Below are 23,642 nucleotides of genomic sequence, written 5' to 3'. Positions count from 1 at the left end.
AAATTTTCTAGGAGTAAATACGATCATTGCGTCGATTGTAAGACACTGAGTGATGGCACATTTATCATCCTGGAATTGTATGTTGATGACATGTAGATCACCAATCATGACATGTCTGAAATCAATGTACTGGAGACTCGGTTAAGTAGGACATTCAAGATGAAGGATTTGGGGGCTGCGAAGAAGGTTCTCGATGGTGATATTTATAGAGACTGGAATAGGAGTAGGCTTTGGTTATCTCAGGCTGAATACCTTAAGTAGGTATTGTTCAATTATGTGATGGCCAAGCAAAATTGATGAGCGTTCCCTATGCGGCTCTGTAACGCCCCGGTTTTAGGACCCAAGTATGCAACTCGTTTCCTAATAACCCGGGTGTTAGCAGATAATCATATGGTAATCAATGTAAGATCAAAGTGAGATTAACGGAAGTCAAGCATAGTATAGATATAATCAAAATGAGAATAATATCCTGGGCCACTTAGCTGGGGCCCAAATACAAAACAAAAAAAAAACCTCAAATGTAAAATGTTTAAAACAAACTATCACAACTGAATCTACTGGTTTAAGCCATAATATGTAGCCGCTTCTTGGTGCGACTCCTCATCGTATAACTCTTTCTTAACTGCAGTCATCTCTGGGTCCGCTGTGTATCCGTCTGCCCCTGTACCTGCATCTTCTGTATGGTTGAACATTGATAAATAAGTAGCCAGCTCAGTGTGATTTCCCTTCAAGATTACACACCGCCGCCCTAGATAAGAGATAGCATAGAAACATCCAGCAACCAAAACATAGTAAATGCAGTTCTAATATATGCATGGATGCATGAATGCAACATCGACCCGGGGATGCTCATCTGTTCGAGAGTTGGGCTCGTCACCCATGTAAAGGCTGGCCGTTAGCGAAGCACATCATGTGCATACATCACATACCGCATAATGACTACCTATCGTACATCACGTATATGAGAGATAGACGCTAGTTTGTACCATGTATGTATGATTAGTCAAACCAATTTTAGTCTAGTTACAATCAGCCAATTTGGATAGACTCAAGGCACTGCGGGGGCTCTCACTAGCGTAAGCCGACAGATCGGGCATAGTGTCCCATGACCGCCACCCCTGGCCCATGAGTCTACTACCTTAGGGTGTGTATAGGACCCATCAACATGGGACTAATCAACTTTCAATGTATGAGAATTACCATTGTATGCCGACTAGGAATGAAATATTACAAACATTAAAAACAGCAACTAAGGTGAGACGGTATGTATGATTTAATTTCGAGTAAACAATAGTAATGACAATTATTGAAAAAGCCCATTCCATAGTTGGGTAGATGATAGATGGTAAGCCCCATAATTGAACTGCCACTAACCATAACTTCCATGTTAAGGGTCTACACTTGTCACAACCAGTCTAGTTACACCCTAAGTACGGACTCTTCTTAGGTAGAGGTTCCATAGAGAGGTTTCTTTAGTAAGAGCTTTGCAATCAATACGATAATAAAAGGGTATGGCATGGAAGACCAACATGATTCAATAATCAAAGTAAAGTACAAGTATACTTACAATACAAGAGTCACATGACCATTATGTATCAGTTTTAAGACATGTACCCAAGGAAGCTAAGCATGTAGTTCATATGTTGGGTGACTAGTTAAGTAACTTAGACAAATCTAGCATAAACACTCAAGCCAACTAATTAAGTACTTTATTCTAACCAAAACATGGGTTTAACTGACCAAGTATACGAATCAATTCTGATCAATTCCAAGGCATAAATTAAGCGATCCACATGTTCTAATCATTTCTGACTTATAAGCATAGGTAAACTAAACAAGTATCAACTACTTATAAGGCATAAGTTCAAGCAACTAATCGAATGATTTACCATTTTCGGGTCATCATTCGTAGTTACTATAAAGGATACCCTTAGCCTAGCTTGGGGATGGAAAGCCCAAGGGGAAGAACATCATCACCTGAGGGATTGCAGCTCCTTTCTTGATTCTGTTTTCTGTGGGTAGTTAACGGCCCGATATCGACTCTGATAGATGGCCTCGATGTTAGCTAGAAGTCCCATCCTGTACATGTCAAAATTTTAAGTCGCCTAGTATTTTAAGCTTGGTTGATGTAGGTTTTAAGATAAGGTAACACCTGTGTGCTAGAGGTACAGGGTGTTACATTCTATTAGCGTCAAGTTACACAAGTTATCAATTTAACATGTGCAATTAATGAAAAGCATCCAGTGTTCGAATTATCTCCAATATTATCAAAATATCTCTGATATTATCTTTATCTCCAGCTCAGCGATACCGATAATGCTAGTAATATTAGAAATTTCAGGTATTAGTAATGTATCGCTAAGTATCACCAACATATCAATATCGCTAATGTAATCATAAATATTTTCAACTAAGTAAATTTTAGGTGTCGCTTGTATTGTCAATGCATGAATATTATCAATATTTTCAACTATGAAAATTCTAAGTAATACTTGTATTATAAGTGTATCGATGATATTTCAATATTAAATTTTTATTTCAATTTTTTTCATGGGCACATGGTTATATGAAGTGTTCAATTTGTCATTGATAATATTGATAATATTTCAATCTTATCAATATCACAACATGCATGATATTGAGACCACAATCTTTCATTTCCTTTCCAATTGTTGATGATTTCTTGGTGAAATATCATGTGTTGTTGATATTTTACAATATCAATGGATGTTTGGATGGAAGGCTGGATGGTTAAATAGGTTGGATGGGATGGTTGGACTGATTTCTTAACACAACACATGCTTTTAAGGCCCCATTAAATGGAAACTTGTTATGTATGCATTCTTTTTACAAATTTTTTCATTTCTAAATATACAAATATGTCCATTTTAACATCTCCTGAAGTTTTGCTAAAAATTCTACCGTTTTTCCCATGTTTCCCTGCATTTCTAGTTATTAGCGATATTATCGGCGATATCGATATTATTTCCGTATCCCTAGCCAGCGAAACTTGTAGCAATACCAATACTTTGAACACTAAAAGCATCTAAGCACACAATTCCTAGCTACTCTTATTAATTCCCATACATTATATTATGATATGATGCATGCCTTCGCCATCCAACACTCCCTCAAGCAACACCATCTAAATGTTTGCATATGTCCAACACTCCCTCAATGCGACCTCGATTGCCGAGTCGCTAACCTAACTAATGTAATGAGAATGATCATGTTAGCCGAATGTTTAGTTATGTTCATTTGTTTAACAGAATTGGGAAAAGTAGGACACCCTAACGAAGTCAATGCCCTATCCTGATTGCGAGGCACGGGCAGTCGTGGCGGCCTTGCGCCTACGATCTTTGATCCATTTGGGTTCGTCACTCCTAGAAAACTCATACGAACGGTGGCTTTATAAACTACGTTTGCTTGCGGTCACTACGAAGAGGCTCGTCACCCCGGCGTAAGCTCACAACTCGAGCATAGTGTCTCATTCCACCATGCCTGGCTCTCGAGACTTGTAGATCATATCATAGTTGTTGTCAGTGGGTGCTCCATGGGCGTAGGGTGCATTAGGTTCAAACAAGTGTGGTCATATATAGTGAACAGATATGGTTGGTCAGTTAGTAGGCCAATTCGGCTGATTAAGGTGAACTATAAAATATTCGGCATTGGGTGCGAGCATCCCATGTAGTCCAACCGGCTATCCATGTTCAACGTAGATCGGACAAATTGGTCGTTGGGCGGCCAACTGGTGGGGCTGCCCGCGTGGGTTTTGCAATTTTGCTCGCCAAACTAAAAAGGGTCAATCATTAAACATTTTATAAGGGTTCATAAACTTCTCTTAGTCTCAGAAAATTCAAGCACGCATAATAATAAACATGGGCATTCAACTATATCGAAGCATAGAGACAACATGCGGGCACATTACCCCAATTTGTTGTAGGTTTTGAGATAAATTATAATCAATTTTCATATAACGGAAAGTGAATTAAATGACAGGCAACAGTTCAATAACTTGGCCTAATCTAACATGGAAGCAATCATTTGGCTACTCTAAGCATGATTAGGCAATTTTATGGAGAAGTAACTACCAAAGAATTTACTTGCTAATCAACATGCACACCAATTTCGCACACATAATCATTAGTTACAACCTAGGTTTGATAATTAGTCACCTAAGGATAATAGTCGGTACCTAGGAATAGTCTAACGGTTCGTCGTGCCACTCCTAAGGTTTCAATTCCGCAGGTTGGTGTATCGGAGCCCTGCGCTGATAGAATTTGCATGTCAGAGTGCATGCAAGTGGTCTAAGATGCCGAAATTTAGAAAGGGGCTAGATTGATTACCTCTCTATTGCCAGTGGGCCGCTTCTACGACGGGGGAGTCGTGGGCTCCGATGTGAGCTATGGTAGGAGGGGATTTTCCCAAATCCAACTCCCTTGGGAGCTCTCTTCCTCTACTCTCTCCACTCCCTCTCTCCCTTGCAACAGAAAAATTCGTATGGGAGTGAGGGAGTGTGATTTTATGACTTATATAGTCTATAATTTATGTCTACATGGCCCTAGGAGTTCTTTTCCTAACATGCATGTCCCTAGTGGGTTGGATCCTGGCCCATAGGACTCTTCTAGGGGCCCACTGAGCCATCTGTACCTTGGGACCCGAGTTTGATTGCAATCCAATTGTTGGAAAGTTGCAACTTCGCAATTTTAGTGGCGGGGCCAACTTAAGTTTCAGGTTTCAAGTCCCAGGTCCCGAACAGTCGCGTCTTTTAAGCACTACCTTTACGGTCCAAGTTGTGCAGTTAGGGGCAATGTTTTAGTTTGCAGTCCGCGATAGACTCCAAGCCCAGTGAGGCCTATAATTCCCTATAGTTTCGGACTTGGTAGATTTTCCACAGGCGACATGTGGCCATTTTAGTCTGTCAAAGAGAATTGTTGGAAGAGTCGGCCCCACGGCCTACTTCCGACATAAGTCATACTCAGGTCTGACTACGTTCATGACCTCATCCTTCCGTAACTTAGTGACAGTGACTCCTGGCATCGTTTATCCCTAGATTTTTAGGGCCTCTCGCATATGCTTTATGCGGTTGCCTAGTGCAGTCCTATGGCGGTTCCGCTAGTGGGTGGACGCCTTAGGATGCAGTGACTTTGGCCCGGGTGTTACAATGAGACTTTTGTGGCCATACAAATGTTTAAATAGTGGTCACTGAATCTCTACTATTATAGCCACAACTGATTTTTGGATCCACCTTATCATTGGTCTCATGTCCTAAAATGATTTGGAAATACAGATGAACAGGTGGATTTTTTAGAAACATCATGGTGGGCTCCACCTAACATCCTAGTGTAGGGAGGAAATTAAGTGATACCCCGGATCCACCAAACTGGGTAGGATCCTTGACTGTGGGGCTCACTGTAGTGTATTTTCATTAAATCTATAATGTCCAACCATTTTAAAAGCTCATTTTCACCCATGATCCAAAAAATGAAGTAGATCCAAATCTCAGTTGGACCCATAAAACATGAAACAATGGTAATCAACCATTAAAAATTGGTGTGTGCCATAAAAGTTTTGGATCAAGTTGATATTTGTGTGGTCTCTTCATCTATATCTTTGTGACCTTATCAACAGATTCAATGGAAAATAAACATTATGGTGTCCCTCATGAAGTTTTTAATAATGGATGTTTCCGGTGGAAAAGTCCACGTAAGATTTGGATCTGCTTCATTTTTAGGATCATGCCCTACAATTAGCTTTCAATAAAGATGGATGGTGTGGATGTAGTCACATACATCACAGTGAGCCCCATAGCCAGGGTCGATCCAGGGTCTCACGGATGTAGATTGGCTACTAATAGGTTGAGTAGCGAGACTGCTACTGTATGACCCGTATCCTAGCCCGTACTGTTCTTTAGGCTTCCCTGTCCTCTTGGTCAAATTCCAGCGACCCGTGACGCGTAAATAGCATTTGCGCGCAACCTTGAGTCGTACCCTGTCAACTCGAGTCTGCTCGACCCGAGACTTGTACCCTTGTGATCGTGCCGTCATCGCAGTTCCGATGCCGCGTCTCACCCGCCGAGGCGATACCCAGGCCAGGAGATGTGGGTCCGCGTTCAATTCGAGAAAAATGCTGTTCATTTGTAAAATAAGACAACCTTTCAAATCAATCCCATCAATCACATCAAATGTCAAGTACGACACTCATCTCCAAAGTTAACTCTCTCTTACACATCCCTTACATGCCAAATACACATCCATCACCTTTCACCCATCCTTCACCCATCACACTCATCTCGTACAACCTCTCTCTGTAACGTCCCGGATATTTTTCAACTTAGCGATGGACATCCTTAGGCACCGGGTCGATCGTAACATCTTATTAACTTCTCAGAACTCAATACCAAAGTCTAAAAATCTATTTTTTTAACCCATTTCCTTTAAAATCTCACCTTTCACCACCTTATTCTTCAAATTTTTCTAAGTACTTTCATATTAGACACGAATCCTAAAGTTTAAGTGATAAAGAACAATACTTAAACTAAAATTTACTATAAATAGTAAAGAAATAAATAAAATGGGTTTTTGACCATTAATCTTTTGGAATCTCATGAAATAAATAGGTTATTTGGATAGAGTAACTTCTCCTACCCAAAATCATATATTGCACTTCAAATAACTCATTCTAGTTTGCCAAATACACTTGTTTCAAATATCAGGTAGCAAAACTACCACTAAACAGGACAGCGAGTGGCAATGGCATCGCCGTGACGGGGAGGCCTCGCAATCCAACGGGCCGGGTGGGCCACAGCAGGCCGGGAGGCCCGTTTTCTACAGTTTTTCATCCGACTTCAAAAAGTCATATCTCCCTCGATATAACTCTGATTTAGGTGATTCAAAAGTCAGATTGAAGCTTGATAAGTCTAGTTTCATATAAAATAAGTAAAAAATATAATAAAAATTTAATATAGTTAAATATAGGTCATTGTGACAACTATCTGAAATTCATTAATTTGTACAGCTGCTGCTTTTAGAATTTTCAGAATTTTTCTACAATAGGAAATCCAGTGAAATTTGATGGAGATGAAGTATACTTGATGGTGAACTACTAAAAAATAATTAAAATAATATACTAACAAAAAAAGCCAAAAAGGGATATAGAACTACCCTAAGACCTTATTCTATCGTAATTAGGGCAGAATTTAGTTAAGTACTAAACTAAACAATCGATGGATTTAGCTTGAACCACTTTCTATACGAACTACAAGACCCAAACCCTATTAAAATCACTAACCTAACATTACTTAAAAACATAGGGGTAATCTTAAAACCCAGTTGCTCTCGGGAGCACATTGAAACTCCGTATCGGACCTGGACCGCGCGTCGAAAGTTCAATGACTCACAAAACTATATGGTTATGACTGCTTTATTGGGCTTGACAACCATCACGAGAATCGAGCCCAACTAGTGTCCAAAAATGCACCACTTGAGCCCAAAGTGAAGTGTGTGGGAAACGCGAACATCTTTAGAAAATGAACTCAGATTTAAGTGATTTGGGTCGTTCGCTTACAGGCCAAATTTAAAATTTTAGACCATCAGATTCTGACCCAACTACACCCTTGGATCAGGAAAATTTTCCTACACAGGTCAATGTACTTGTGGCCCTGATCGAGTGACGATAGCCGTTGAACTGAAACTGGTCCTCCAGGGTCGATCCACAAATTCGATCAGACCGAAATCTTAACCTAGCGTAGATCCATTGTTAGGAAACTTTTTCCTAACCATGTGCAAGTAATAGACCCCCAGATGAGCTCCGTTAGCCCGAAATAGATGCCATTTGGCTATAACCTAAGTATACCATGGCCCTGGGGCCATTTGCGTCAGTTTTGGGCCTATATAAGGACCTTAAACCCACACCTCTCTCTTTCATACAAATTTCTTTAACCCTAGGAGAGAGAAGAGAGAAAAGAGGAGAAAAGAGTGAGGAGAAGAGAGGGATTCCTGGAGATCGTTGCTGGGATTCACTCTCATAACTCCACGCCTCGATTCACCTCCCTACCATTACTACATGAACCATTCTAACTATGATTTAGGTAAGAAACACTAACCCTAATCTTGTTTTAGTAATCCAAATAGAGAATTCGATGAAATAGCTATCCTATGTCGTGATTTAGGTAGCTGTTGTTCTGTAGACGGAAGCGTAAGATTCGAACCGAGTTCGAAACGAGTTTTTTGACAAAAAGTGAGGACTATAAACGTTTAGGTTATGGTTTTCAAGGCTTTCAATGTCAGCAATGATTTATGTTTGACTTGATTGCTACTATATGATCTTAGTTACGATGTATTCGACAGTTTATACATGTATGTGAACTATTGAATATATAATGCATTCCATGTGTTTGTGGAAATGTTCGAATGAATATGAAATCATAATTTGTACTTGCCATGACTATTAACCTAGAATACATGATTGTTTTGTGTACGACAACTCCTTCGTGAAAGGATTTGTCATAATATATGCCATAACTAATTTAGTCTATGCATAATAAAAAATGCATTCCATGTATTTGTTACAATGTTTGAATGGGCATTTGAATGTGATTTGAGTTTTCCGTGATTACTGATCTAGGGTTAATCATTGTCACATATACGTTACTCTTTCCATATAAGGAATTACTAAATCTATGATGTAATTAACCTAGTCTATGTAGTTGGTATAGCGTAGTCTAAGTGTTTGTTGAATTGTCTGAATGAGAGATCATTGATGATTTGTATTTATTACAAGTATTAAGATAGTATTTTGCATTATCTTGTACGTATGTATAGTTTATTTCAGGTAATCATATTTGCCTTTACGCAATGTATGGATAAAATGCAAGTGTTTGATAACATGTTCAAGATGTTTGATGAGATGCTCAAATAAAAATTATGTTTGAATTGTTGTTAAGAGATATTATAATTATCACATGTGACTATCCATTGTATCTGAGTATGATTGGGACTACCACGTAGTCCAGGCAATCGGTAACAATTCCTATTTGAGTGGCGAAACCAGTCTCGCCACATTGGATAAGTTCGATGAATCTGAGTCGGACGAGGATGGTCGGTGGTGGCTAGGTCACACGGGGTGCTTATGCACTCCACGTTGGTTAAAATTGCATGCGCTCGTACCAATCGAACTTGTCAAATAACCCGATTGGCCTATTGTATGTTCACCATGTATGAATGCTACTACTTGAATCTAAGGTACCCCTTACCAATATAAAGACCCGTTTCAACCATGGTACCTCAATCCGCTAAGACTCATGAGCCGGGCATGGTGGTATGGGACACCGTGGTCAAGCTGTCAGCCTATGCTGGGGTGACGAGCCTCCCCGTAGTAACCAGTGAGCAACTCAAACTCGTGAGCCGAATACGGTGGTATGGGATACTGTATTTGACCTGTCGGCCTACGATCAGGTGACGAGCCTCTCGTAGTAACATTGAGTATACACTAAGACTACGCTAAGGTGTCGAGCCTTCCCGTAGTGACCTTGAGTATAAAACAGGCCTACCCCGGCGCAGCCTGGCTGTGGTCCCCAGTCGGGTTGGTGTTGAGCCTTCGAAAATAGACTGCCAGTTGGTAGGGCTTTGGTGGTGTGACCTCGAGTGTGAATTAAGCCTACGTTGAGGTGACGAGCCTCCCTTAGCAACCTATCATATAAACTCGCGAACTTACCTATCATATGTGATTAACTAAGATTGGCAACCCTAGATGGATCATTGTTTGGGTCAATGATATAAAGAGAGGTATATTAGCTTCCTGAACCTGCTGTTTGAATAAACTTAATTGAGAATTGGGCTAACACGATCATACATGCATTACATGTGCTTTGGCGAGGAAGAGCACGTGTCCAAAGTGGTGCATGCCGCAATCATAAGATGATATCGTTGAGGGAGTGCAGACGAGGGCATATATCATTATCACATACCATTCTTGCATTAACAAGAGTAGTTAGGACCTGATTGTTGTACTGTTTTATCATTACTGCTTGACTGAATTGATAACATATTAACGTTTGCTTTATAGTTCCACTGAATTAGCTATCTTGCACAGATCTGATCTATCTCAGTCTCTCCTCGGCAACGGCGCCAAAAACTTGATTGCTTGCCTCCAAGTGCAGAGGTTCATAAGTAGTATCCCGTGAATACAAGGTCGATCCCACAGGGAGATGAATTGTGAGAAGAAAAAAATCAAATGCAAAACAAACTAAATAATAAAAATTAATCTGATGATTTAATTGTGGAATTTTTGAATGGATGTAATTCAACTGAATAAAATAACACTCAAGCTTCAAAGTTCCACACATAAGTTAATGTTCCAAAATCATGATGACTTGGATAACACAACTAGGATCTGAGCACTATGGTTAGCCTAATCGGAAAATAAAACAGTTTAAATATTTTAATAAATGATATAAAAGATTAGAAAATGATGGATTTACACCATTAACATATATTCTCAAGCGCCAGTGATTTTAAGTATTCAATATCTATAGGATAATGAATATCAAAGAAATATAACAGGTTGAGAACATCCCCTATCTAGGAAATCTGATTGATCTAGGGTAAGCCTATCCATCAATGTAGATCTCATATGATGAAAACATATGGATCTCACAAGAGGATAAAAAAAAACCTAAATAATGAATAACATGCATACACCATTCTTCTCATCATTAAAATAATCAATCATCATAATCTTAAAGAAATATTAAACCCATGTGCTTCCCTTCTAGCTTGAGCTAGAGGGAACTTAGAAAAATATAATTAAATTGCAGAAATAAAAAGTAACAAGAAATAAAGAAAAAATTACAAATAGAAAAGATCTAAAAAAAACAACTTACAAAGCTTTAATAAAACTAAAAACTCTTTAAAAACCCTAAATTTTACTTTGGGATGCCTTGAATAATCTTTAGGAATGCCCTAAGAAACCCTATTTATAAGTAGGGAATTCTAATTTTCGTATAAAGTTGAAAAACCCTATAAACTGTCTAAAATATACGTATTTTTTCAAAATAGACTTCTCACTGCATAGTTCATTTAAAATAGACTTCCTACTACGTAGTTTTCCAAAATAAACTTCACAGCTTCAGAATACACTTTTTCAGGATGATTTCAGGATTCTTCACTTCAAATCTTCGATTCTCTTCATTCCTCACTTGGTTTTCTTGGATCTTTAACATGTGAATTCTTCAATCTTGGTCTCCTAAGATTCATCCCTTGCCTTGGTGATTTTTGAGCATCAAATTCTTACTTTTTAGCACCATTTTTCAATCCAAGCTCTTAAATTCACCTTGCAACACATACATGAGTAAAATAAAATATTAAGATGATTTATGTTCATAAAATCAAGATATAAATAGAAAAAATTATGCAATATTTGAGTCTCAACACACCCCCCAACCAGCATTTTGCTAGTCCCGAGCAAAATAAGCGAAGAAAAATAAAATAAGAATAAAAATTAATTTTAAAATTAAAATTAAAATGAAAAAAATTCTAACTACACCACTTTCATAGGTAATCTCGATTGCATTTAGCATATGCAACAAGCCTTTAAACCCCTAGGTTTCCCTTAGTGGACGAGTTATAGTCTCGTGAGGGTTTCCAGAAATGTTACCCACAAACATTGAAAACATGAAAAATAGTTCAACACTCAGAAATTTATACAATTATGCCTTCATTCATTATATGAATTCCAAAGCAAAATAATACTTACCCTAAGTTTGAAGTTAGTTAGAATCTCAATTTCCTAATCCATTACATCCTTGAGTTCAGAAACCTAATCAGAATTTAGAATAGTTATGATCCAATATACTTAGGTGCTCCATGATACTAGTTTAACTTTGAGAAATATGCATATTCTCTTTCCTAACTCCTTTCGATCATCCCAAGAATATGAAATCTCTAGTTATCTCATTTTCTTCATGTCATTTCTTCTTCTATCATCATATCATCATTATTACAGACTACCCTTAGATGAAGATTCTCACCGGGTTTGCTTCATAACCTAAGGTATCGTACTTGTAATGGTAACAGTAATGGATACTTAGGTATCCTTACTCCGGATTACTGACACGATTGTTATGGTCATTGCATTCATGCTTTGTAATAAAATTTTCTTTTTCCATCATTTTTTTCTTCAATATTCTCTCTTTTAAGCATATATCAATGGTACTAGTTCATTCAACCTTGTTTGAATTAAAATTTGTTATTCTAGTTCACATATCATATTTCTCACTTAGTTAGCTAGATTGTGAATTCAGTACATCAAATTACAACTCACTTTAAACTAGTGATTAGATAATTGAACTCAAGTTTATAAGTTTTAGTTATCAGAATTCTGACTACTATCGACCTAGACTAAGTATTAACTTTACCTTTGGAATTCGCATAATATCATGTTCACATTCTTATATATATTATTTTGAAAATGTTGAAAAAATTTCCCCATAAACCTAAAAAAAATAAACTTAAACCTAACTAAAACCTAAAAATAATAAAATAAACTGAAACCTAAAAAAAACTTCACATGAATGACTATCCACACCCCCCAACCTAAAATCTACATTGTCCCCAATGTAATGATAATGTAATGTAAAGAATAATAGAAATAAAAGAAAAGGTGGATAGTACTTGCCATGAAAAACTCACCTGCTATGTGACACTAAAAAAATTAAATATGATATAAATCCTAAACAAATGTTCCGTCAGACTAGAAGCATCATTCTGAATATTCTGGCTCATGAAGAGGGAATGACTCCTCTCTCAAATGAAAGTTTTCTACATAAGGCTTCAATCTCTGACCATTAACCTTATACACATTTCCATTACGTGGATTCTCAATTTCAATAGCCCCATGAGTATAAACATTCTTCACAATGAAGGGGCCTGTCCATCTTGATCTTAACTTTCCCGAAAAAAAATTGGAGACGGGAATTGTACAATAGGACCTTTTGCTGAGGTTCAAAATTCTTCCTCAGGATATTTTTGTCATGAAAAGCTTCGGTCCTCTCTTTGTAGATTTTAGAATTTTCATAGGAGTCTCTCCTCAGCTCCTTTAATTCATTCAACTCTAATTTCCTTTGTCCACTTGCTTGATCCATATCAAAGTTTAATTTCTTTATTGCCCAGTAGGCTCTATGTTCTAATACCACAGACAAGTGGTAAGCCTTCCCATACACCAATCTGTATGGAGACATTCCAATCGGGGTCTTATAAGCAGCCTTATAAGCCCATAAAGCATCGGATAGTCTGAGGGACTAATCCTTCCTATTTGGTCTTATAATTTTCTCTAAAATGTGTTTGATTTTTCGATTACAAATATCATCTTGCCCACTCGTTTGTGGGTGATATGGGGTGCTCACTTTATGCTTGATGTCATATTTCTTCATCAAAGTCTCAAATGTCTTATTGCAAAAGTGAGACCCGCCATCACCAATGATGGCCTTTGGAGTTCCAAATCTAGCAAAAACATTTTCCTTGAGGAATCATATGACGACTTTGTTATCATTAGTCCTCCTTGAAACTGCCTCAATCCACTTTGAAACATAGTCTACACCAACCAATATATAAAGAAATCCAAAAGAAGATGGAAATGTGCCCATAAAATTAATACCCCAACAATAAAAAATCTTCAATGGTAAAATTGGGGATAAAGGCATCATGTTGCGTTGGGACACTCTTTCCAACCTTTGACATCTATCACAAGCAACACAGAAGTGGTGGGCCAGTAAAAACCACACTGTATGATTTTTGCAGTGATTTTCTTAGCAAAAAAAGGCCACCACATGCTTCCATGTGACAAAAGGAAATAACACTCTGAACTTCATCCTCTAGGACACAACGACTAAAAATCTGATCAGTCTCATATTTATATAAATACGGGTCATCCCAAAAAAAGTTCCTAACCTCGGTTTCAAAACGCTTCCTATCTTGTGACTTCCAATGATATGGCATTTTTCCCGTTACAAGATAGTTCACTATATCCACATACCAAGGCAATTTGGAGATCGCAAATAATTATTCATCAGGGAAAGTATCCTAGATATGCATCTCCTCAGTGGAATCATCTAACACCAATCTAGAAAGGTGATCGGCCACTACGTTTTCTACTCCTTTCTTATCTTTTATCTCTAAGTCAAATTCTTGAAGTAGGAGGATCCATCTTAAAAGTCTCGGCTTTGCATCCTTCTTAGATAGCAAATATTTTGAAGCTGAGTGGTCTGTGAAAATGACCACTTTAGATCCCAGCAAGTAGGACTTAAACTTATCCAAAGCAAAAACTACTACAAGTAACTCTTTTTCAATTGTTGAGTAGTTCACTTGGGCTGAGTTTAGAGTTCTACTCGCATAATGAATAACGTAAGGCCGTTTATCTTTCCTTTGGCCCAAAACAACCCCTATGGCATAATCACTTGCATCACACATTAGTTCAAAAGGAAGTATCCAATCTGGTGGACGCATGATAGGTGCAGTGGTAAGAGATGATTTAATTTAATCAAAAGCACTTACACACTCATCTGTCCATTAAATGGAACATCCATTTGAAGAAGATTAGTCAAGGGTCTAATAATGGACTAAGTCCTTGATGAATCTTCTATAAAAACCAGCATGCCCTATAAGTGATCTAATATCTCTAACAGTTTGGGGGATAGGTAGATTAGTTATAATGTCGAGTTTTGAGCGATCTACGTCGATTCCATTTTTGGAGATAACATGGCCCAAAACAATTCCCTTTTGAAACATGAAATGACATTTCTCACAATTTAAGACAAGGTGTTTCTCTTCACACCTAGACAAGACAAGAGATAAACTGTTGAGGCATTCCTCAAAACTACTCCCAAATACAGAAAAGTCGTCCATGAAAACCTCAAGAAACTTCCCAACCATATTTGAAAAAATACTTAACATACACCGTTGGAAAGTTGTTGGGGCGTTACATAATTCAAATGGCATCCGTTTGAAAGCAAACATGTAAAATGGACAAGTGAACGTGGTTCTCTTGGTCTTCCAAGGCTATCTCTATTTGGTTATATCCGGAATATCCATTAAGAAAACTATAGAAGGAGTGACCTACTACCCTCTCTAAAACTTGATCAATGAATGGTAAAGGGAAATGGTCCTTCTTTGTGACCTAATTCAATTTTCTATAGTCAATGCAAACACGCCAACCAGTGGTGACACGTGTTGGTATGAGTTCATTATTAGAATTCTACACAATAGTTATTTTAGATTTCTTTAGGACTACTTGAGTTGGACTCATCCAAACACTATCAGATATTGGGTACATGATTCCCACATCCAATAATTTGATCACCTCATTTTTTACAACTTTCATCATGTTTGGATTGATATGCCTTTGAAGTTGTCTAATTGGTTTGGCGTCATCATCGAGGTGGATCCGATGGGTGCATATGGAAGGGCTTATACCCTTAATGTCAGAAATAGTCCAGCCCAAGGCTCCTTTGTGGTCCCTTAGAACTTTCAACAATTTAATCTCTTGATCTTTGTCTAAAAATGAAGAGATCACCACATGATAAGTTTTATTTTCACCTAAGTATACATACTTAAGCTCATTTAGTAGTGGTTTTAAATCAAGCTTTGGAACATTGGTTGGTGATGGCAGAGGTCGCAAGTCCTCGATAGACAGGATTTGAGTGCGCGGTCTCCATTGGTACATATCAATGTCCTGGGTGGTAGTGCTCTCATTATCATCAGAAATTTCAGCAAGCACTTTTTCTAAATCATAATTTTTCAAGTCCCCAATTACTTGAATCAATTCCTCAGTTAGACTAGGTTCCAATTCCTCTTCTTCTATCAAGTAGTCTATGAAATTCAGCTCATGGATCTCATTATTATCAATGGGCTGCTTACATAGATTGAAAATATTTAGCTCTAAAGTCATGTTACCAAAAGACAAGTTCATCATTCCATTCCTGTAATTTATGATTGCATTTGAAGTTGCTAGGAATGGGCGGCTTTAAATGATGCGGACTTGAGCACTAGCATTTACACATGGTTCAGTGTCTAGTACAATAAAATCCACGGGGAAGTAGAATTTCTCCACTTGGACTAGCACGTCCTCTAAAATTTCCCTTGGTACCTTAATAGAGCGGTCAGCGAGTTGGAGTGTAATCGTGGTTGGTTTAAGCTCGCCTAAACCCATTTGTTTGTAAACTGAATAAGGTACTAAGTTGACACTTACACCCAAATCTAGCAAAGCATGCTCAATTTAGAAATTTCAAATAATACAAAGAATAGTGGGACTTCCCGGGTCTTTGTATTTGGGTAAAACCCTTTATTGAATGATAACGCTCATTTTCTCAGTAAGGAAGGCCTTTTTGTGCACATTTAATTTTCTCTTTACAGTGCATAAGTCCTTGAGATATTTAGCATATGATGGAATTTGTCTAATGGCATCAAGCAGAGGAATATTGATAGTAACCTTTTGGAGAACCCCTCTTGATATTTCATGGGGACAGTTGGATTCCGAAGTCTAGATGGGAACGGAACTGGAGGCTCATATGACTTAGTCTCTTTATCCTTTTGCTGTTGCGGCTCTTAAACCGTAGCCGGTTCATCATTTTCTTGAGACAGTGGCTCATCCTCCGGTATTTCTACCGGTTGCATATCTTGTTATCGACCTCTTTTCCACTTCTCAAGGTAATGATGGCCTTAGCTTGTTCATGATGTACCTCACTTGGATTTGAGTCTCCAATGAAATGTGTGTTTCTAGGGTTTGGCACAGGTTGAGAAGGAAGGGTGTCTTTTTTCCTAGCATTTAGTTGAGTCTCAATCCTAGCCACAGCTGTCTTTAATTCCTGATTTGATTGAATTAGAGACTGATTCATTTGAGCTTGAGAGTTCATGAATGTGGTCAATACATCCTCAACAAATGATCGCTTTGGTGAGGGCACAGATGGTGCATTGTTAGGTACCCCAAAGAAGTTATTTTGTGAATGCATTTGAGGTGCATTGGGCGCATTAATTTGTGGTCCATTCCTCCAACTAAGATTAGGATTATTGAGGGTCAAATATTGCATATTAGACCCCAATATTGCCTGGATTTACAAGCATGATACCGCTTAATGACCCGATTTAATCGTGTTTGTGATGCAGAGTATATTTATGAGCATGGACTGAAAAAGGGTGCTTAAAGCATGGATTTAACGCTCTGATGACACCAAAGGCAAGGAACGGACTCTAGGGGACCAAGATCGATGGAATTACATACCAGGGATCTGCAAAAATCGAGAAATTGAAGCTCAAGTGGCTTGAAAGATGTCTAGAATGCTAGACAACAAAGTTTCCACCATCTGTTCAGCCCGAAACTTCATACGTGGACTGAGGACTATAAATTAACCGTACACATCAATTTTCATCAATTAGATCCCTCGAAAGGTGGTCCAATAGACAAATCATCCCATAAAACCTTGAGTTGGGGCTCGCCTGAAATCTGGATATACTTCAATTTCATTATCATCGCCTTAAATTGGTTGAGGAAAAGGATGGACGGTACGGATTCCTTACGAACATCACAGTGGACCCCACATGAGGGTGTGCGTGCATTCAGTGCACGCACACGCGAGCCACACCGGACTGGAGAATCCGGTCAACAGGCGCTGACCCAACCGCTGCTGCGCAAACAGCGTCCGCCTCTACGGACGCTGATATCGTGCAATGGGCCCCACTCGCTCCCTAGAACGTTGATCTGGACCGTACATTCATTCCATAGGATGGCCAAGACCAACTCCTAGGTGACAGAACTGTAGAAGAAAGTGTGGATCGGATTTTAACCGTCCAAACGCAGGACGGACGGTAGGGAGAAAATTCTGTGGGCCACACCGAAATCAGTCCAAAACTGACCATTCCCGACAGGTTTTTCGAGGGGAAATCAATGGACGGCATAGATTTCTTTGAAAAATCTGATGATGACCTCCACCGATCATCACAAAGGCCTCTGTTTTCGCAGGCCTTTTCATCCGTGAAAAATGGCCGCTGTAGGCCGGTTCCGTGATCCCAATCACGATCGAATTGATAATCCAGACCGTCCATCAGGATCCCACGGTCTCTATCATGAAAGCCTAGGTGACAGAATTGCAGAAGACAATGAATATCGATTTTCAACCGTTCAAAAGGAAGATGAACGGTGCAAGAAGAACTCTGTGGACCACACTGAAATCAGTCAAGAACTGTCCTTTCCCGACTAGTTTCTCGCCACGCTTCCAATGAACGGAGTGGATTTCTCCGTTAACTTCAATAATAGGCCTCACCAATCAATCAGCGCAAACACAGTAAAGAATTACGCACAGATCACCGCCTACGTAAGAAAACTTACGCATGATGTTTTTTTCAACCGACCCTCACAACTATAAAAAGAAGAGAGAGTGAGGGAGAGAGGCATTGAATTTTTCAGGGAGTGCTTGAAGTCAGAGAACGTCAGAGATAGAGAGTTTGTTCTTTAGATTTTTAGTTCTTTTTTTATTTTTATTTATTTATTATTTGAGAGATCAAGCCCAATCATGTTGGGCTAAACCTCTTACCTAGGGCTAAGAGGTGAAGCTTGTAGCGTGATGAGGGACTTTTAGCTGGTACTTTTTATTTACACTGAATTGAATTTGATATTAGTTTGATTTTAAGGGAATGTTTTTAGTTTTTAATGGTCTGTTGTGACTAAAATTACAATAGGTCTGTGATAGCTTTTAGTATGTTCCTTTCCTTTTATGTTTATGACGTCAGGAAGCCCTATTATTCACCATCGTCTCCTGGGCATGGTTGGATGATGGTACCCTTCCTAACCTTCATATCATATTGATTGGTTTTTAATTAGTTTAATTTTATTGTTTACTTTGTCTCCTAGGCATGGTTTGGTGATGGAATCCATTCTAATTCATATACCTTTTATCTCTTGAAAACTATATCAAAGGAAGTTCAGTTGATTTTCATGGTTACACCCTTCAACTGGATGAAGATGAGACTCTAAGTCCAGTTAAGTTCTTGAAACAGGCATAAGTTCTCCCTGATCTCTACAAGTGGATCCTCTGAATCCCTAGTTTCCTACCTCTAAATTTCTTAAGTTTTACATTAATATTTCACCATTATTCCTCAAATTATAATCAATTTAGATTTCATCTTAGTCTAGTTCTCATTCTACCTAGTTTCAGATAACGTACAGGTTTCGGTCCCTTGGGATTCGACCTCGGTCTTACCGAGTTTATTACTACATCACAACCCTATACTTGGGGAGTAAACAAGGATGGTTATGCCAATTTGGATTGTACATGTTTCCCATTGGTTGCATAACTGACCTTTGGTAATTATTTATAGCATTTGCTTAATCATGCTCATGCATGATATTTTGTACAACTGAGATTATTGGACAATCCTTTGTGTCATGGTTTATACCACTACAAATGCTACAAAAATTATCTAAGGAAGTATTTGCTTTAACCATATCAACCTTCCTAATTTCCAAGGCTTCGACCTTTCTAACCAATGCAGCGAATTTTGCATTAAAGTCATCTTCCTCTCTTAGGACATACATTTCCGCTTTCTCTCTGGGAATGGGTCTAGTTTGGTTTAATTTAGCAGAGACATCTCATGTCTGCGTATTCTCTACTAACATATCTAGAAAATCCCAAGCCTCATTATGATCTTTGTCAAGAAAGATTCTACCACACATCATCTCTATGAACTGACGGGTATCCATAGTGAACCCCTTTCGGAAAGCATCAATCACGTGCCATGGTTCATAGCCATGATGTGGACAAGTAATTAGAATGTCTTTGAAGCGCTCCCAAGCTTGAAAAAATAGTTTATTCCCCTTTTGAGAGAATGACATGATTTCTTGTTTTAGTACATTTGTTTTATGCTCGGGAAAGAACTTTTTCAAAAACTCTCAACTTAAGGCTTGCCATGAAGTGATGGTATTAGGTCTTAGAGAGTTGAGCTATGCTTTAGCCCAATCCTTTGGAGAAAATGAGAAAAACCTAAGCTTAAGTACATCCATATCGCCATTATTTACTTGTAACGTTGCAATTACTTCCTCAAAGTCCTTGAGGTGCAAGTAGGGGCTTTTAGAATCTAAGCCATGAAATTTAGGAATTAATTGAATCACACCTGGCTTAAAATCAATGTTCCCTGTGTGAGCAGGGAACACTATACAAGATGGTAAAGTTGATCTTTCAGGGTGTAGATGTTCACGTAAAGTCCGTGGTTGGTTTAACACATTCATATGAACTTCATTTTCATCCTCAATAAGAGGATTATGTTGATTTTCTCTATTTTGATTGATAATTGGATCTGGCAGATTTGGATTTGGATTATCAACTGGGTCTGCCATAGAATCCAAGTGATGTTGAGTGCCTCTTCTAAGTGAATGATCAAGGCCTGGAACTAGTCCCCCTTCAGAGGAGAGTCGATTGTTTTGATTCCTACTCCAACGGGACATAAACCATCCACACCACACAACAAATACCACTAATTCAAATAGCAAGTATGATACTTAAAATAAAAATAAAAACTTAAATCAACAACTCAGGCGACAGGGCCAACCATGAGGGTTCAATCCACAAAGCAAGATAAATCAACAACCCAGGTGGCAGGGCCGACCATGAGGGTTCAATCCACAAAGCAAGATAAATCAACAACCCAAGTGGCAGGGCCGACCATGAGGGTTCAATCCACAAAGCAAGATAAATCAACAACCCAGGTGGCAGGGCCGACCATGAGGGTTCAGTCCACAAAAAAATAAATAAATAAATAAATAAAAGTAAAACTAATGCAGAAATTAAACTATGCTAATCTGGAAAATAGATTCAGCGGATGATCTTTGTGATCAAACAGCAACTGTAGGACAACCATAGCACTTGGGTGATAAAATCCCAAGCAGGGCAACCTTATGTCATAGTTAGTGCTTGAAAGACCCAACTGAATTTATTTTCAAATAAAAAGAAAAGAGAAGAAAAAAATCTACAAAAAATCTGGAGGGTTTAGAAGAGACCTTACCTTAGAAGAAAACTTACCGTAGTTATCTTGCACAGATCTGATCTATCTCAGTCTCTCCCCGGCAACGGCGCTAAAAACTTGATTGCTTGCCTCCAAGTGCAGAGGTTCGTAAGTAGTATCCTGTGAATACAGGGTCGATCTCACAGGGAGATGAATTGTAAGAAGAAAAAAATCAAATGCAAAACAAACTAAGTAATAAAAATTAACCTGATGATTTGATTTTGGGATTTTTGAATGGATGTAATTCAACTGAATAAAATAACACCCAAGCTTCAAAGTTCCACACATAGGTTAATGTTCCAAAATCATGATGACTTGGATAACACAACTAGGATCTGAGCACTATGGTCAGCCTAATCGGAAAATAAAACAGTTTAAATATTTTAATAAATGATATAAAAGATTAGAAAATGATGGATTTGCACCATTAACATATATTCTCAAGCGTCAGTGATTTTAAGTATTCAATATCTATACGATAATGAATATCAAAGAAATATAACAGGTTGAGAACATCCCCTATCTAGGAAATCTGATTGATCTAGGGTAAGCCTATCCATCAATGTGGATCTCATATGATGGAAACATATGGATCTCACAAGAGGATAAAAAAATAAAACCTAAATAATAAATAACATGCATACACCATTCTTCTCATCATTAAAACAATCAATCATCATAATCTTAAAGAAATATTAAACCCATGTGCTTCCCTTCTAGCTTGGGCTAGAGGAAACTTAGAAAAACATAATTAAATTGCAGAAATAAAAAGCAACAAGAAATAAAGAAAAAATTGCAAATAGAAAAGATTTTTAAAAAAATAACTTACAAAGTTTTAATAAAACTAAAAACTCTTTAAAAACCCTAAATTTTGCTTTGAGATGCCTTGAATAATGTTTAGGAATGCCCTAGGAAACCCTATTTATAAGTAGGGAACTCCAATTTTCGTATAAAGTTGAAAAACCCTAAAAATCGTCTAAAATATATGTATTTTTTCAAAATAGACTTCTCGCTGCATAGTTCGTTTAAAACAGACTTCTTGCTACGTAGTTTCCCAAAATAAACTTCACAACTTCAAAATACACTTTTTCAAGACAATTTCAGGATTCTTCACTTCAAATCTTCGATTCTCTTCATTCCTCACTTGGTTTTCTTGGATCTTTAACTTGTGAATTCTTCAATCTTGGTCTCCTAAGATCCATCCCTTGCCTTGGTGATTTTTGAGCATCAAATTCTTACTTTTTAGCACCATTTTTCAATCCAAGCTCTTAAATTTACCTTGCAACACATACATGAGTAAAATAAAATATTAAGATGATTTATGTTCATAAAAGCAAGATATGAATGGAAAAAATTATGCAATATTTGAGTCTCAGCAATGGCGAGGTATATACAAAAGAGTTAGACTTCGTAGGCGAGGAGGAAGGATTCTCCTATGTTCAACTATCGGGCGGATCTATGTAGATCTCATACCAATGCGCAGGGACTACTGGGATACTTGTTTAGTTGAACACATTTACTTCCCGCATTTTATATGGTTAGAAACAATATTTAGCCCGGTTTCATACTCATACTCCGAAATTTGTGAAACGTTTTCATAATTAAATGCATATATTTCAGTCTTCCGCTTGCCAAATTACATTAAATCTGGAGTATGATATACTATTTTAGTATAATCCCACTCATGTTTACTGCATTGCTAATGGACGACATCTAAACATCATTATTCATGTTGCATAAGTGATGCGTTGGAGCTTCCATGAGAGAGAGCTTTGTGTGTGGCCTACCTCCCTATCTCCCATCTCCACCATCCAATCTTCATCATTCCCCATCAAAGTGGTAACCAAGGAGCTTAACTTGTCATTGATCCAAGAAGAAGCAAGAAAGGTGGGTGATTTTGTTTTGATTTGATAATTTGAGGGCCCACATATAGTGGGACCCATCTTAATGTATGCATTGTTTAGGGAGGGCCCATAGTGGCGGGGTCCCTCCCCTTCTCACATCTCTCCATCTCTCTCTCTTTCTCTCTTTTTCCCGTTATGGGACCCACCATGCTGTACATGTGAAATCCACACCGTCCATCATCTGTTAGACGTGGGGCCACTGGATGTAGTGTTTTATCCACCGTCCACAGATGTGGACCACCATGATTTATGTATTTTATCCACGCCATTGTCCATCTAGGGGCCTACCTTGCTGCCCGTTTGGACCCACCTGATGACCGCATGGCCCACTTGGATGTGAGTTACATCCTCACCGTCCACGTATAGCAGGTCCAGATCTAGCACCTCTGTGGACTGCACTTTAACAGCAGCAGGGATGCAGCCGTGCTCCTACACCTCCAAGCCATCTCGCTAGATGAGGGCAAATCACAACATCAGCTCGGTCGTGTGCTGGTGGGCCATCTACGTGGACCCCACCTCAATGTATATGTTGTATCCTCACCGTCCAATAGCTAGACGGTGGGTCCCATCTGATTCAGGAGCTACCCCAAGCCGCCCATCGACTGCATTGATGTCAGCAGAGGGGCTGATATTGAGGTATGTATTATATTTAATATCGTCCATCCATTGCTGGTGGGTCCCACACATGTGGGCC

At 38.4% G+C, this 23,642-nt stretch overlaps 1 protein-coding gene and 1 non-coding gene across 2 annotated transcripts in view; one reads left to right on the top strand and one right to left on the bottom strand.

Annotated features, from left to right (window-relative positions):
• The window catches only part of LOC131239318 (aspartokinase 2, chloroplastic-like), a 97,674-nt gene that overhangs the window by 18,465 nt on the left and 55,567 nt on the right, over positions 1-23,642 (bottom strand). The gene's annotated exons all lie outside the window — the stretch shown is intronic.
• Positions 19,790-19,896, top strand: LOC131241796 (small nucleolar RNA R71). Its single transcript, XR_009169363.1, has one exon. It is a non-coding gene; the product is annotated as a small nucleolar RNA R71 (small nucleolar RNA).

This window comes from Magnolia sinica, chromosome 3, assembly GCF_029962835.1.
Source record: "Magnolia sinica isolate HGM2019 chromosome 3, MsV1, whole genome shotgun sequence".
NCBI lineage: Eukaryota > Viridiplantae > Streptophyta > Magnoliopsida > Magnoliales > Magnoliaceae > Magnolia > Magnolia sinica.
Note: the sequence above shows the minus strand (reverse complement) of the source record. Positions and strands in the feature narration are given on the sequence as shown.